Source organism: Cynocephalus volans, chromosome 7 (genome assembly GCF_027409185.1).
Source record: "Cynocephalus volans isolate mCynVol1 chromosome 7, mCynVol1.pri, whole genome shotgun sequence".
In the NCBI taxonomy this organism is placed as follows: domain Eukaryota; kingdom Metazoa; phylum Chordata; class Mammalia; order Dermoptera; family Cynocephalidae; genus Cynocephalus; species Cynocephalus volans.
Window position 1 is genome coordinate 120677701 of NC_084466.1, and position 16374 is coordinate 120694074.

General features: G+C 35.3%; 1 pseudogene; it reads right to left on the reverse strand.

Annotated features, from left to right (window-relative positions):
• Positions 1-434: 434 nt before the first annotated feature.
• Positions 435-775, reverse strand: LOC134382177 (cytochrome c, somatic-like; annotated as a pseudogene).
• Positions 776-16374: the final 15599 nt, after the last annotated feature.

The window sequence follows — 16374 nt, forward strand, 5'->3', positions numbered from 1 at the left end:
GGCTAATGAACACAAATTAAAACACAGGTGAGTCTTGCTTTGTTCTGAGACAGTACAGGGGTTTCCCTAGTATTTTAATTTATTCATATAATCAGTTGTATAAATCTTGATATAAAACCAATCTCCAACATGTTTAGAGATGGCATTCACCATCTTTGTGAAAAGCTAAACATTACTAATCAAGTCCCATCATACTTTTAGAATGGGTAAAGAGTGGTAGTATTTACTGAACCAGAATTACTATCAAAATTTGAAAAACTTATCATATTCATTTAACCACAAACAAGTCTTACTTAAATCAAGACTGTCCAACAAAAATATTCTGTCACTCATTTATGGTTTGAATTCTGGTGCATGAGATCAATTAAATTATGGTACATATAAAAAGTCATGAGACACTTCTGTTTTGTAATAAATAAGGAGGTGGACAATTACTACTCATTAGTAGCATTTTTGAGATAAGCTATCAAGTCTGCCCTTTCTGCCTTCTTCTTAATGCCAGTGAAGATCATTTTTGTCCCAGAGATGTACTTCTTGTGATTCTCCAAATACTCCATTGATGTATCCTCTTCCCAGGTGATGCCTTTGTTCTTGTGATATGACTGTAAGGGAATCAAGCTACCTGACCCGTCTTCTACCCAAACAGACCTTGGAGATTGGGCCCATTCTTGTGCTCACCTCCCTTTTCCATAGTGTGGCACTGGGCACACTTCTGAACAAAAATCTTCTTGCCTTTCTCAACATCACCCATTTTTAATTTGCTCTTTCTTTGCTAGTGCTATGAAGGTTCCCATTTGGAAGCCAGACATCCTGCTCTCTTCCTAGCCTATTTTAAAAATCAGATCATTATCATTATTATTATTCTTTGCTATTAAGTTCTTACAGTTTCTTATATATTTTGGAAATCAACTCCTTATTAGATACATAGTTTGAAAATATTTTCCCCCATTCCATAGGGTACCTTTTTACACTGTTGATACTTGCATTGCTGTGCAGATGCTCTTTAGTTTGGTAGAATTCCACTTGTCTATTCTGGCTTTTGTTGCCAGTGCTATTGGTGTCATATTCATAAAATCATTACCCAGAAAAATATTATTATGCTTTCCTTCTGTTTTCTTCTAGAACCTTTAGAGTTTCCAGTCTTACATTTAAGTTTTCACTCTCTTTTGGGTTGATATTTGTGTATGGTATAAGGGTCCTATTTTATTATTTTGCACGTAGATATCCAGTTTTCCCAGCATTATTTATTGAAGAGACTATCATTGTGTATCCTTATTGAAGATCAGTTGATCACATATGTGTTGATTTATTTCTGGGATCTCTATTCTATTCCATTGGTCTATATGTCTGTCCTTATGCAGTACCACACTGTTTTAATTACTGTAGCTTTGTAATATATTTGGAAATAAGAAAGTGTGATGCCTCCAGCTTTGTCCTTCTTTCTCAAGATTGTTTTTGCTATTTGGTGTTCTTTGTGGTTCCATATGAATTCTTGAATTTTTTTTTCTATTTCCATAAAAAATGTCATTGATATTTTGATAGGGATTGCAATAAATCTATAGTATGCTTTGGGAAGTATGGACATTTTGACAATATTAGTTCTTCCAGCCCATGAGCATAAAATGTCTTTCCATTTTGTTTGTGTCTTTTTAAATTATTTCCTTTTTGTATAGTTTGTTGTTATTGTATAGAATTGCAACTAACTTTTGCTTGTTGGTTTGTGTCCTGCAACTTTACTGAATTGTTTATTAGTTCTAACAGTTTTTTTTGTGTGTGGAGTTTTTAGGGTTTTCTGTATATAAAATCATATCATCAGTAAACAGACAATTTTATCTCTTCTAATTCAGATCCTTTGTAATTCTTTTTCTTGCCTAATATCTCTGGCTAGAACTTTTAGTACTATATTAAATAGAAGAGGTGAGAGTGGGCATCTTTGTCTTTTACCTTATTTTAGAGGAAAGGCTTTCATTTATTACCATTGAGTATGATGTTCACTGTGGGCTTTAAATATATGGAATTTATTATATTCTATTCCTAGATTGTTGACAGTTTTTATTATGAAAGTGTGTGGGAGTTTGTCAAACTTTTTCTGGATCTATTGAGATGGTTTTGTGGTTTATATCCTTTTTGTTGTTGTTGATGTAGTGTATCATTAGTTCTTTTTTGCATGTTGAAAGTTCCTTGCATTTTAGGGATAAATCCCACTTGGTCATGATCAATAGTCCTCCTAATGTGCTATTGAATTCTATTTGCTAGTTTTTTGTTATGAACTTTTGCATCTATATTCATCAGGGAAATTGGCCTACTGTTTTCCTTTCTTATGGTGTCATTGTCTGGCTATGGTATCAGGGTAAAATGAATTTGGAAGTGTTCCCTCTTCTTCAGTTTTTTAAGGAGTTTGAGAAGGACTGGCTTTAATTTTTCTCCAAATATTCAGTAGAATTCAGCAGTGAAGAGATCTGGTGCTGGATTTTTCTGTGTTGGAAAGTTTTGATTACTGGCTCAACACCTTACTAGTTATTGGTCTATTCAGATTTTCTATTACATTATGATTTAGTCTTGGTAGATTGTATGTTTCTAAGAATTTATCCATTTCTTCTGTGTTATCAAGTTTGTTGTCATATAATTGTTTATATTATCTTTTAAAATCTTTTTTTAAATTTTTGTGACATCAGTTGTAATGTTTCCTCTTTCACGTCTGATTTTATTTGAGTATTCACTGCTTTTTCTTAGTCTAGCTAAAGGTTTGTCAATTTTGTTTATATTTTCAAAATTCAACTTTCAGTTTTGTTGATTTTTTTCTATGGTATTTCTATTCTGTTTATTTGTGCTCACATCTTCATTATTTCCTCCCTTCTGCTAACTTTGGGAGTAGTTTTTTCTTCTCTTTGTAATTCCTTGATGTTAATGTTAGGTTGATTATTTAAGATCTTTTTTAATGTTGGCATTTATAGTTGCAAACTTCACTTCTAATACTTTTTCTACTGCATTCCATAAGTTTTGGTATGTTGAGTTTTTGTTGTCATTTGTCTCAGGATATGTTTTGATTTCTGTTTTAATTTATCCTTTGACCCATTAGTTTTTCAAAAATGTTGTCTAATTTCCATATATTTATGAATATCTAGTTTTCCATCTGTTATTCATTTCTAGTTTTATTCCATTGTGATTGGAGAATATACTTGGTATGATTTCAGTTCTCTTAACTTTGTTATGACTTGTTTTAATGACCTAACGTGATCTGTCCTGGAGAAAGTTCTATGTAGATTTGAGAAAATTGCGATTCTGCTGTTGTTGGGTGGAATATTTTGTGTTTTTCCTTAGGTCCATTGGGTCTACTGTGTTATTCAAGTTTGCTTTTCCTTTGCTACTCTTCTGTCAGGTTGTTTTATCTGTTACTTAAAGTGGGGTATGAAGTCTCCTATATTTATTAATTTATACTTAATACTTTTATTTAAGGTAATCATTGATAGGGAAGGATTTATTATTACTCTTTTGTTAATTTTTTTGTTTGTCCTATAGTTCTTTTGCCCTTTTTTTCCTCCCTTGCTGGTTTTCTTTGTGTTTTGTTGATTTTTTTTGTATTGATAGGTTTTGATTCCTTTCTTTTTTTTTTTTTTTGTTGTGTAACTCCTATAGGTATTTTATTTTTTTTTGAGATTACCCAAGGGCTATATAAAATATCATATACTTAGTCTATTTTAAGCTGATAACAACTTAACTTCAATTGTATGAAAAAACTACACTTTTACTCCCCATCCATCCCTTTATTTTGTTGATGTTACAATTTACATTTTACATTGTTTATCCATTAACCTATTTTAAAAGTTACAGTTACTTTTAATACTTATGTCTTTCAATGTTTATATTAGAATTAAAAGTGATTTACCCACTAGCATTACAGAAATATATTATTCTGTATTTGTTTGTATATTTATCTTTACCAATTAATTTTATACTCTCTTATGCTATCATTTTTTTTTAGCATCCTTACATTTCAACTTGAAGAATTCCCTTTAGCATGTTTTGTAAGGCAGGTCTGACAGTGATTAACTTCCTCAGCTTTTGTTTGCCTGGGAAAGTCTTTATCTGTCTTTCATTTTTGAAGGACAGTTTTGATGGACATGGTGTTCTTGGTAGGTGATTTTTTTCTTTTACTACTTTGAATATATCATAACACTCCCTTCTGGAATGCAGGGTTTTTGCTAAAAATTTCACTGATAGTCTTATAGGAATATTCCCTTGTATGTAACAACTCACTTTTTCTTGATGCTTTCAAAATTCTATCCACCTTTGACTTTTGACCATTTGATAATAACATGTTTCTGTGTGGAGTTCTCTGGGCTCATCTTATTTGAGGTACTCATAGCTTCCTACCCCAAATTTGGGAAGTTTTCAGCCATATTTCTTTGAATAACTTTGTAGTTTTTTGTTTCTCTTCTCTTTCTGAGACCTCCATAATCTGCATATTGGTTTACTTGATGGTGTCCCATAAGTCTCTTGAGATTTCTGCACTTTTTAAAATTCTTTTTTCTTTTTGCTCCTCTGACTGGATAATTTCAAATACCTTCCTTTGAATTTGCTGATTTTTTTCTGCTTCCTTTAGTTTGCTTTTGAACCCCTACATTGAATTTTTCACTTCAGTTATTTTATTCTTTAGCCAAGATCTCTGTTTGGTTCTTTTAAAATTTTCTACAAGCCTGTTGAAATTCTCTATTTGTTTATAAATTGTTTTCCTGAGCTCATTGACCATTTTCATGATGATTATTTTGACTACCTCCATCAGATGAGGTAATTCATGTATTTCCATTTCTTTAGGGTTGGTTTCTTGAGTTTTATCTTTTTCCTTCACTTGGATCATGTTTCCTTGTTTTGCTAATTTTCTTTGACTCTTTGTGTTGGTATCTGTGCATTGGTAATAATCACCACCTCTTCCAGCCTTAATGAATTGGCTTTGTATAGAAGAAGACCTCTAATCAAACTGGCCAGAGCTTCTGTGGGGTTCTGAAACTTTCTTGCTAATCTAAACTGCCACCTTTTTTGTTTTTAGCTTCAGGAGTCTAATGCAATCTGGCTTTGGTCATCACACTGACAATGGCAAGATAGAAACCAGTCCCTTGGGCAGCGCCTGATAAAGTTGGGATATTGGATGTATGGTTCAACTATTTCCCTTCTTAGGGAGAAACTGAGAGCTAAGGGTTTCCTCCTGATTTTATGGTTATGTGTCAGGGGTTGGGATCATGGTAAGAAGATGTCTTCAGTTTTCCTGCCAATTTCAAGTGTGGCTAGTTTTGCAGTCACCTGAGGTGTAGGAGTCTCTCGACTAGTTTCTGGATTTCTTACAAAGAGAATTGATTTGTGTGTTACTGTTGAACTGGTGTATCTGTGAAGGGAAGAAGAGTCCAGGGCTTCCTATTCTGTCATCTTGATGACATCACTTCTTGCAGTTTTTAACAAATCATTTTAGTTCTCCCTGAAGACAAGTAGGCCAAATGCAAAAAACTTGGGTAATTTGGTGGCAAATGCATCTATCAGGATACATACTAGGACTTGTCATATGAAATAAAACTTAATAATAATAGCCATAATGTGATGAGTACTTACTAGTTTCTGGGCCTGAGCTGGGGCATCAGACTGCTTTAGACTGTTCCTCATATTCCAATAAAACATGAGCTTCATGAAGTCAGGGGCTGGTCTGCCTTGTCATTGTTGAATTCACAGCTTCTGGTAAAGAGCACATAAAAGGTGTTCAACAAGTCTTTGAAAAATAAGTGAGCAATCATGACAGCTCACTTGTGATCATTCTTTTCTCTGTCAATATGCATCTCAGAATGTGAAAGTCAGAACTAGGTGATTTTTTGCCTGACTTTATTAGAAAGAATATGGCCTTTGGAGTTCAACAAACCTGAGTTCCATCACAACTTTGTCATTTGCTTACAATGTGACCAAAATTACTTCACTTTTAAGCCTCAACTTCTTTGCCTGGTTGTGCAAAGATGGCAGGGGCAACAGTTCATAGTTTTACAATATTTCATAATCACCCCCACTCCACCTATAAACAGAGAGGATGACTAGATTGCAAAACAAATAAAAAAACCCGTATGGACAGCATTTACAACAAAATGGTGACAAGGTACTTTCACAAGTCACAAAGACAAATGGTAGAAATAATCAGCTATCACAAATCTGTGGTGTCATTGTGTGTGCGGGAAGAAGAGAAAAGCATTGGGAAATGTGAAGGACATAAAAACTGAGAACCCCAAAATAGACAACAGGTATTCACTGCAAAACACTGTGGGATAATTTTCAAATAGCAACTGAAACTAGGAGGGGTTTTGCCCAGTCCAGGAGCAAATGGATGTAAAAGGTCCATGCGGCTGCATGTTGCCCTATTATGATTCTCTTTCTCTCCATCTTCTCACCCTGCACCAGTATCACACCTATTTTTATTTAGCTTTAAACCTACATATCACGTTGCTTGATGTATTACTTTTCTATTGCTGCCTTAACAAATTACCCCAAGCTGAATGGCTTAAAACAACACAGATTTATTATGGTACAGTTCTGTAGTTTGAAAATCCAACACAGGTCTCACTAGACTAAAATTAAGGGGTTGACAGGGGTGTGTTCCTATCTGGAGGCTCTAGAGGATCCATTTCCTTGCCCTCTCCAGCTTCCAGAGGCCACTCACATCATTGGCTCATGGTCCTCTTTCTCCATCTCAAAAGCCAACAACAAACAAGGTTGATTTTTCCCCACACCACATCATTCCTTCTTCCTCTTCTATTGTCAAATCTCCCTCTAACTCCACTTCTGCCTCCTTCTTACACTTTTAAGGATCCTTGTGCTTACAATGGTTCCAGCTGGACAATCCATGATAATCTCCCTATCTCCAGATCCTCAACTTAGTCACAAATGCAAAGTCCCTTTTGTCATGTAAGGTAACATATTTACAGTGTCCCAGGGATTAGGATGTAGATATCTTTGGGGGGAGGGCATTATACTGCTACCACACCTGAGAACCATTTCCTGACCCAAGGTGGGGTTAGGTGCTCCTCTTATGAGTGCCCATAGATGCTGTCCTGATTGCCTGTTGAGTTGTCTCTCACATGGATAAGATGTGGTACTCCTTAAAGGCAAGCATATGTTGTCTTTGTCACTAAATTCCCAGAATCTTGGGTGGTGCCATCCAGCATAAATATAATCAGAGCCACACATGTTATATTAAATTTTATAGTGGTGACATTTTTCAAAAAAGTAAAAAGAAAAAGGTAAAATAAATTTTAATATTATATTTTATTTAATTCAATATATCCACAGTTACGTAATCAATATAAAATTCTTAATGAGATATTTTACTTTTATTTATTTGGACTAAGTCTTTGAAATCCAGTATGTCTTTACATATACAGTACATCTCAGTTAGGACTAGCTACAATTCAAATGCTCTGTGGCAACATGCGGCTGGTGGCTACCACACTGGGCAGCTCTAGGACAACTGCTGGTGCATAGGAGCACTCTGTGTGCATTTGTTTAACAATTGCTTCATTGGTCTGATGGAGCCAGAATGAGTGCTGACTTCTGGAAGAAGTGAGTGCTAGCTTCAGCGCGCATGTATGCATGTGGCTTAAATTTTATTGGATTTTGCCTAAAGATCAGAAACAAAATCAAACACCTTGTGAACAAATCTGTTTTAGTTTCTATTTTGACAATCTGAAGACTTGAATTAGGTACTGTCAGTTTCCTGTGATGAGAGAGCATCCACTGCAGTAAACATTTACTCAGAGCCTTCTTCCTGGGCTCCTATGAGTAGGAGGTAATTAGCTCATGAAGTGAAAACATATTTTCACAACATTTCCAAAAGTTTGTCTTTGGTTTCATGTATAGCTCCTTTAAAATATTCCCAAATTGCAATTTGAAAGCTGACCCTACTAAATCTGGTTTCCCAAATCTTTTGAAGCCACAAAACAGTCTGAACACAAAGCATTTATTTTCACAGTCCTGTGACAGAAAAACAAACAAGCATCACTCCTGAAGGGAGACCCCAGCCTCTGAGTTTCAAAGTGGAGTCTGCCAAACAGAGGAGTTTGGCTGGTATCCAGGGCTCTCATCTCCATCAGGATTGCTCCAGGATATTTTTGTCCCTTGGTTTGCTCTTTCAAAAAGCCACTGGAATCTCCTTAATGTATGCAGACATTTCTTCACAAATAGCACACATGCAAAGTTTTCTGAATTGGGCTTATAAATAGAGCCCTGCGATTTAGCAGGATATTCAACTATAATCAGAAACAAATTGTTGCTCCCCATGCCAACAGATGGACTATAAACAGAGGAAATTATGTAGCCATAGCATGCTGTGTTGTTCTTTTCTTCTCTGTACACCCAGCAACTAGGCAAAGAACCAGTCACATATTAGGTTGCTAAATGGTGTTGAATTAATGAATTTTTTAATGTTATAAATTCCCTTCTCTTGCTCTCAGACTTGCAGAGGTAATGGGATGAGGAATCTATTGCTAGACATTGCTCTCTTCATAGGACACAGGTGTAGCAAATTCTCATGGAAAAAACACTACATTTCCAATACAGTCCATTATAAAAGAGAGAAGAAAGGAAAATAGGCCCCAGAGGTTAAGTTGCAGGCTTTTACATAATCTAAAATTAAGACAAGTCTCAAGGTAAACAGGGTACTGCCTAGGAGCTGAGGATCACTTTGTATTTCCCAGAGCGGGCCTGGCAGATTGTCTATTTACAGACAGAACCAGGCAGTGAAGGCCCTAGAAGTAGAGTGAATACGAAGAGAAAACTGAGTTGATTGAGGCTGTGTATGTACCACGCTGTGTAATTGAATTCTGTTGGTTAACTTCAGTAATTTGCTGCTTATTTTATTCATCTCTTGCTTGCTTTCATGGTTCAATTTATCCAAGCATCCTTTAAACCAATGCACTTACAAAACAAAAAAATCCCATCTGTTGGAAACTCTATGGGGTGATTTGTCTGGTAAGAATAGGAATACCAGCATCTTAAATCTCTTCATTCTATCACCTCTGGGCCCAAGGGAGAAGTCTCTCACAAGTCTGAGCACACTTTCTCCTGCAAAGAATGTAGGTTACAGTAGTTATAATGCCAGTGATTTCTGTAGAAGAGTGAGTGCTTATATTTCCAATCATGGGAGAGGAGGGTTGGTCATAGGGCACAGCTCCGATAGGGTACATGCAGCAGAGGCTGCAGATCCCAACCCATATCCCCTACCCCATCTTCTGTAGCTCCAGCCTCTCACTGTCCCACTCCTCTAAGATGTCCACATCAGAAGAGATGTGTAGGTATATGTGTGTGTGCGTGCACGTGCACATGAGTTTTATTTTTCACTGTCTTATTTTCTCTTAAGACCCAGAATGAGGAAAATGTCTGATTATTTTTCATTCATGATATGTTTTGAACCAAAATATACCACTCTCTGAACTCTAAATAGAAGTATGTCCTGAATCCTCTCATTCCTTCCTTTCTTATCTTTTCTATCCTGTCTCATTTGTAGAAGAAAATTTGGACACACAGTCTCAAGTGCTTTATCTTTAAATCCTAACTTCCTAGGTTTGATAATAAAAAAGAGTAACTTAGACACATATGCATTATGACATGAAATAATGAAATTGTCAACCGATCTGTTAAGAACAGATGATGGACGATTGAGAATAAAATCAGGTTTAGGAGTCAAGTGTAGTTGAAATGTAGTAGCTTTTGCAAAGTATTCGTGAGTAGAATCATCTGCTTTAGGGATATGCAGGACCATGAGGTATAGGCCAAGTTCAGAGTCTAAACTTTCTATGCAACTGTAGGACAAAACAGGCCAAAATGGATTTCAATTAAGCCAAATGAAAAGAACAGCTAGAAAGCAGATTTTGGGCAGGAGGAGGTCAGAAAAATTTCCCTAGAATCAATGAAGGTGAGTAGGGACACATAAGACAAAAAAGGAGGGTAAAACCACTCAGTCAGTTTTCCTGCTTTCTGTTCTGTTTATGCATGTCCTGCTGAGTGTAGGCAGATAAGTGTTGACAGGTGTGTGCTAGAAACCAAAGAGGACGACTTACTAGTAAATAATCCTTCTTTCTGGCTACTGGAAGCTGAAAGTTTTATTTGTCCATTATTTTTCATTATAATCATAAAATTGGCTGAAATTCTATTTAAAAACTTCGGAGTTTTGGTAGGAATTAAATGTTTGGCTGGGTGATTCTGAGGTTGACATTTCAAACATTTTTTTCTAAAATTAGAGGCTTCAATAACATTTACATGGCCAAACAAATTCGATTCATCTTTTCAATGGTGTTTATCCTGGGCTTATTTTGCTAAGTGTTTGGCTTTGGTATTATATCATTACCATTGCCAGATCACCATTTTAGTTCAAGTATATATTCCAGAAATTGAGAACAGCTCTCTCATCATGTCTTAAATGAGTAAAAATGGTACATGCTGCAATAAAGTGAATTGGCACGGGGAATAGAGGCTCAGAGCAAGGAAATGCTGGCCATGTTTCTTGATTACTTATGGTGGGCATTGCCCTCATGGGGACTGGCACCAGTAGCTTTCACCAAATAATTTTGTATTTGTATTCTTTTAGTAGTTACACTTAATTTTTAAAAAAATATAACTTCATTTGCACAAAACTGGATTATTTGTAATTTTGAATTTGTGGAAAGCTATCATACATCAATATATGTCTTTCTGTTTATTTATTTACTTTCCTTTTACTAATCGTCCCTGGTCCCAAATTTTATCTTCTCCCATCATAGGCACCCACTCTTTTGCTATGTAATTTACATAAATGTTACCTTATTAAACATCTTATACTTTCTTATATCCAACATTATTACCCTATCGTTTGCATATACCACATTTTGGTGTTCATTAATATTGGTAAACACCCAGGTGGTTCTCTACTCTTCTTATTACAAAGGGTGCTACTGTAAATACTATCACACATGTCTCTTTGTGTATATGTATTTTTTTCTGTAAAATATCATCAGCTGTAGGATATAAACATACTAATTTCTACCAAATATTTTTAAACTGATCCCCTGATAGGCACGCAATTCTCCTCCAACATTTAAAAAAAGATTCAGTAAAGGAGTCCTGTTTCATCATATTATCAGAAGAAAGTATTCTTGAAACAGGAATCTTGTAAATCACCCAAAACTGCCTATCCTGCCCACAAAATGCAAAGATACAAGCAGTCTTCATTTATACAAAGCTTCTATAAGAAGAAAACAGAAAATGAGAATCAAAGTATTTCAACTGTTGAAAATTACCTCCACAAATACTAACATATGGCAGAAGACTGTAACACAAAACATGACAAGCACTAGGAGAAATAAAAAAACACAAAAACCTGAACTATAAATTAAAAAAACTAAAATTGAGGGGGAAAAAAGGAGAAATAAAGGAAGAGTTGATTGAATTCAGGAAAGAAATAAAGGGAAAAAAGTTATATTAGGAAAAAAGGTTGATAATAAGGTGCTCTCTCCCAAATAAACTCAAATGAAAAATTAATAAGAATCATTGAAAAAAAAAAGCAGAGAAATAGCCAAAAGAATGAATACAATATAAATGGAAGAGTTATAAGGGTCAGAGAAAGAGTGAGTGCAATGGAAGTCAGGCAAAAAAGACCTAACAAACGTGTTGCCTGAAGAAGAGAAACAATGAACATAAGTAAAATTTGAAACAAGAATTCAAGAAAACTTTCTGAAAATAAAAAAGAATGAATCTACATATTAAAAAGTCTACTGAGTATCTGGGAAATTAATTCAGAGCAATTAACTCTGCTACATTCCTAATAAATATGTTCAACTTTAAATAGAAAGAAAAAGTCCGCAGGGTCTCAGGGTAAAAAAATTCAAATTAACTTACAAGGATGAAAGTTAGCTTGGAATCATATTTCTCAAAAACAAGTTAGCCTGGAATCATATTTCTCAAAAACACACAAAGTGTTTTGCAGTTTTTCAGTGAAGTTAGACATAAATTTATTGTACAACCCCAAAATTTCATTCCTAGATATTTATCCATGAGAAGTTAAAAACATATTGATAGAGTTTGGATGTGTTGTCCCTGCCAAAACTCATGAGGAAATCTGATCCCCAATGTGGCAGTGCTGGAAGCTGTTTGAGTCATGGGGGAGGATCCCTCATGAATGGATTAATGCTCTCCCTGGGGGAAGAAGGGTAGTGAGTGATTTTTTGCTCAGTTAGTTCCTGCAAGAGCTGGTTGTTTAAAAGACCTTGGCACCTCCTCTCTCTCTCTCTTGCTTCCTCTCACCATGTGATCTGCTTGTACCACCAGCTGCGTGCCACTTTCTGCCATGAATAGAAGCAGCCTGAGGCCCGTGCCAGATGCAGCTGTCCCAGAATCGTAAGCCAAATAAACCTCCGTTCTTCATAAATTATCCAGTCTCAGGTATTTCTGTTATAGCAACACAGTGGACTAAAACACATGCATACCTACAAAAACCTATATATTAATATTCAAAGCATAGGTGTTAATAATAGCCAGGAACTAGAAGCAACTCAAATATCAATCAATTGGTAAATAGATAAAATTTGTGGTATATCTATAGTTAGGTGATATATAGAAACAAGTTAGTGATACATGCTTACAAAATGGATGAATATTGAAAGTATTATGCTAAGTAAAAGAAGCCAGACACACAAGTCTGTAAACTCTATGATTGTATTTAGATGAAATTTTAGGAAAGGCAAAATTAGAGGGACAGAAAAAAGATTAGTGCCCACCAGGGCCTGTAGATTGGGGAAAGGCATTGATCACAAAAGGGCATCAGGAAACTTTCTGGGGAGATGGAAATTTATATACCTTTATTATGGTAGTCATTACATGACCTTATATAATTTCCCAAGCTCATCAAACTGCACACATTAAAGGGGTGGCTTTTCTTGTATGTAAAATTTACTTGCATAAACCTGAGTTAAGAAATTAACATGCAAAGCAAGGCAGCAGTGGAGTGGCATAAAAAAAAACTAACTAAAGGAGAGAAAGTATGAAGCAAAGATAATATATCTAGCCAAACTATCCTTCAAAATGGTAAGACTACAGAAGAATAATTTTAATGATCCAAGAATTTAGGGAATATTGTTTCTACAGCCCCACTTGAGGAATCTACCAGAGAATAAGTTTCATCTTACCAAGAAAAGATTTGGGAAACTGTGGAAAAGGACTTATGATGAATATTAGTAGATCTAACAAATGTGAAGATGAGGCAGAAGGAATAATATGTAAATGTTTTATCTCCTCACAAGGTAGAAATAATGCAACTAAAAAACTGGGGGAGAAGAAAGAGAAAAGTTAAAGAGAGAGAAAAAAGAAAGAGAAAATTAGTATAATGTTAGTGAAATCACCACATATCAGTGACTATGAGATAAATTTAAAACAGTAATCAGAGGAAAATTCTTAGCCCAGAACAAATATATATGCAATTTTCTTTCAAAATAAAATATGAGAAGGATAAACTAGAAACTAATGAGTTTGAGTACATATAGGAGGTGAATGGGAATGGTGTTGAATGAATAGAAATACGTAACACTTCTCTAAGTACTCCTTTTTTTGGCATAGTTTTGGAGTTTTTAAAATTATGTTAGTGTTTTACTTACCTGAAAATATAAAATAAAATCAATAAAAATGGGTAAAATATCTTAAAATGGATTATAAGCAAGAAAAATGATCACACTGAAGTGGGGGTGCAGGGTGGGAAAACAGACTAAGTAACTTTTAAACATAGTATTTTTACTATAGACTATCAGCCTAAAGACAAAAAAAATTGGAAATAAATATTGAACTCTAATTAGTAAGTTGTTCTCAATAATAGGGATTAGCAATTCTGGAACCTCTTTCTGTGTATCTTTGGATTAAAGAAGTAAGTCAATATATTGAATATAAAGGAAGTAAGCTTTCTCACTGTTGAAGAAGGGAGTTATAACTTTAGCAAAGGCAAAGACTAGAATAATTCCTGTAGTGTTGGAATGTAATTGAAGGGATTAATATGAAATAGAAGTTACATATATAAAAATAGATACATATAAAAATAGATACATACATGTGTCAATGGTGTGTTTGTCAATCTATCATCTATATGTACATAGATATGAGTCCATCCATCCACCCATCCATCCATCCATCCATCTATCCTCTACATATCTATATATACACATAGTTCTGTCTGCTGATATAGCCTAAAAACAAAGTTGACACCCGGTAGCATTTTGAGCACAAGATCTTGATTTTTAAATACCATTTACCACTAAAAAGAACTGGGATTTGGGGGAAAATGGCTGACTGGAAGACTGGAGGAGGAAAGTACAAAATGAGCCTAAAAACATCTTGGATCAAAAAAGAAAAAGGATCCAGCTTTAAGGACTCCTACAGGCCAAATCTAAGATAATTTGACCATCACGATAAATAATAATAGTAATATTTGTAACTATTAAGTACAATAAGAATCCACAAGATCATACTAATAGAAATGAATAGATGAATAAATAAATAATTATATAGGTGTGTGGCTGTTTTAAAAATCGACCAAAATTTCTTGGACATTCTTTTTATTGAGCGGTGTAGTCTCCTCTTCATGATTCTGAGCTGCTTCATGATTCACTTGTATCTAGAATGCAGTAGAAATAATGCTGCACTTCAGAGGATAAATCAGAAAAGTCCAAGCAGCCTCTGCCTGACTTTCTTGGACTCTTGCTCTAGGGAAGCCTCCCCTGGGACACTCCTTCTCAGAAACCTGTAGCCCTGCTCAGAATCCGAAGCTGAAAGGAGAGGCCACGTGTAGGCTTTACAGTTGACGGTTGCAGCTGAAACCATCTTTCAGTCCCCCCAGCCCAGACACCAGATGTGTGAGTGAGGAAGGAAACATCCAGTCCTAACTGTTCCAGACCCCAGCTGTTCAGGTCACAGCTAGCGATCTGAGTCTTCCTGTTTTAAACTTCCAACATAATGGAGTAGAGAAGGTACCTCCCCACTATGCACTTTCTGGATTTCTGACCTGTAAATATGTGTAAGTGTAATAAACTAGTGGTGGTTTTATGCCACTAAGATTGGGGTGTTGTGTTGTGTGGCAATAGTGTCCAGAACAGGGGGGAGAGCAACAAGCTCTTTTTTAGAGTAGAATGCCAACTAATAAATGTATACATAATGGGGGAGTTAGAAAAATCACCATTTGGCAGCCACCAGAGAAATAAGTGATTTAGATAAGAATCATCCAAGGATGCTAAAACTAGTAGATGAAAATTTGTTAAGGAAATTTAACCCCATCCTCTACTATCTCCCCACAAAATACTTAGTAACTGCAAAGAGAAAAATAGTGACGTTACAGTGGAAAATACTGGCACATACCACGTTAACCATGCAATCAAAGTTGACATTATCAACAATGGGACAAACCAGCATCTTGTACCCACTTATGTGATGCATTGAAAAGGACACATTATTTCTTTAGTATTCCTGCCCAAAATGCAAAACCCGAATACATCATGAGGAAACATTAAACCCTTACTGAAGTACATGCTACAAAATAACTGACCAATATTATTAACATCGTGATTACAAAAGACAAAAAACAAACAAACAAAAAACCTGAGGAACTTCTGATTAAAAACACACCAACTAAATGCGACACATGATTCTGAACCAGAGAAAAAACTTTAAAAATGTTTTGCTATAAAGGACATTATTGAGAAAATTAGAGAAGCTGAAATACACACTGTAAGTTAGATAATAATATTGCTCCAATGTTAATATCTTAATTTTGTTAATTACACTGTGATTTTGTAAGAGAATAGTCTTGTTCTGAGGAAACATGCACTGAAGTATTTAGAGGTAAAGGGGCATCATGACTGCAACTTATTCTTGAAATGTTCAGGGCCGGCCCTGTGGCTCACTCAGGAGAGTGCAGTGCTGATAGTGCCTGAGGCCGTGGGTTCGGATCCTATATAGGGATGGCCGGTGCGCTCACCTTGCTGAGCCGGTGCTGACAGCACCGAGCCAAAGGTTGCGATCACCTTACCAGTCAAAAAAGAAAAAAAAAAAAAAGTTCAGAAAAATAATATATATGATAAAAGTAGTTCCTTGTTAAATTGGGGGTTCTGGGAAAAAAGTATATGTGAGTTCTTTCTACTCTACTTGGAACTTCTCTAAGTTTTAAATTGCTTTAAAATAAAAAGCTAAGCAAAAAAGAATTAACGTCAGGTGAGAAGACATTAAAACATGTTGATCAATCTAAATAGGTATTAATAATACATTGTTAAATTTTGAAGTTAAAAACAAAGGAGACTAAAGTACTAGAAAATACTACATGGCTTATATAACAACAATGATTTT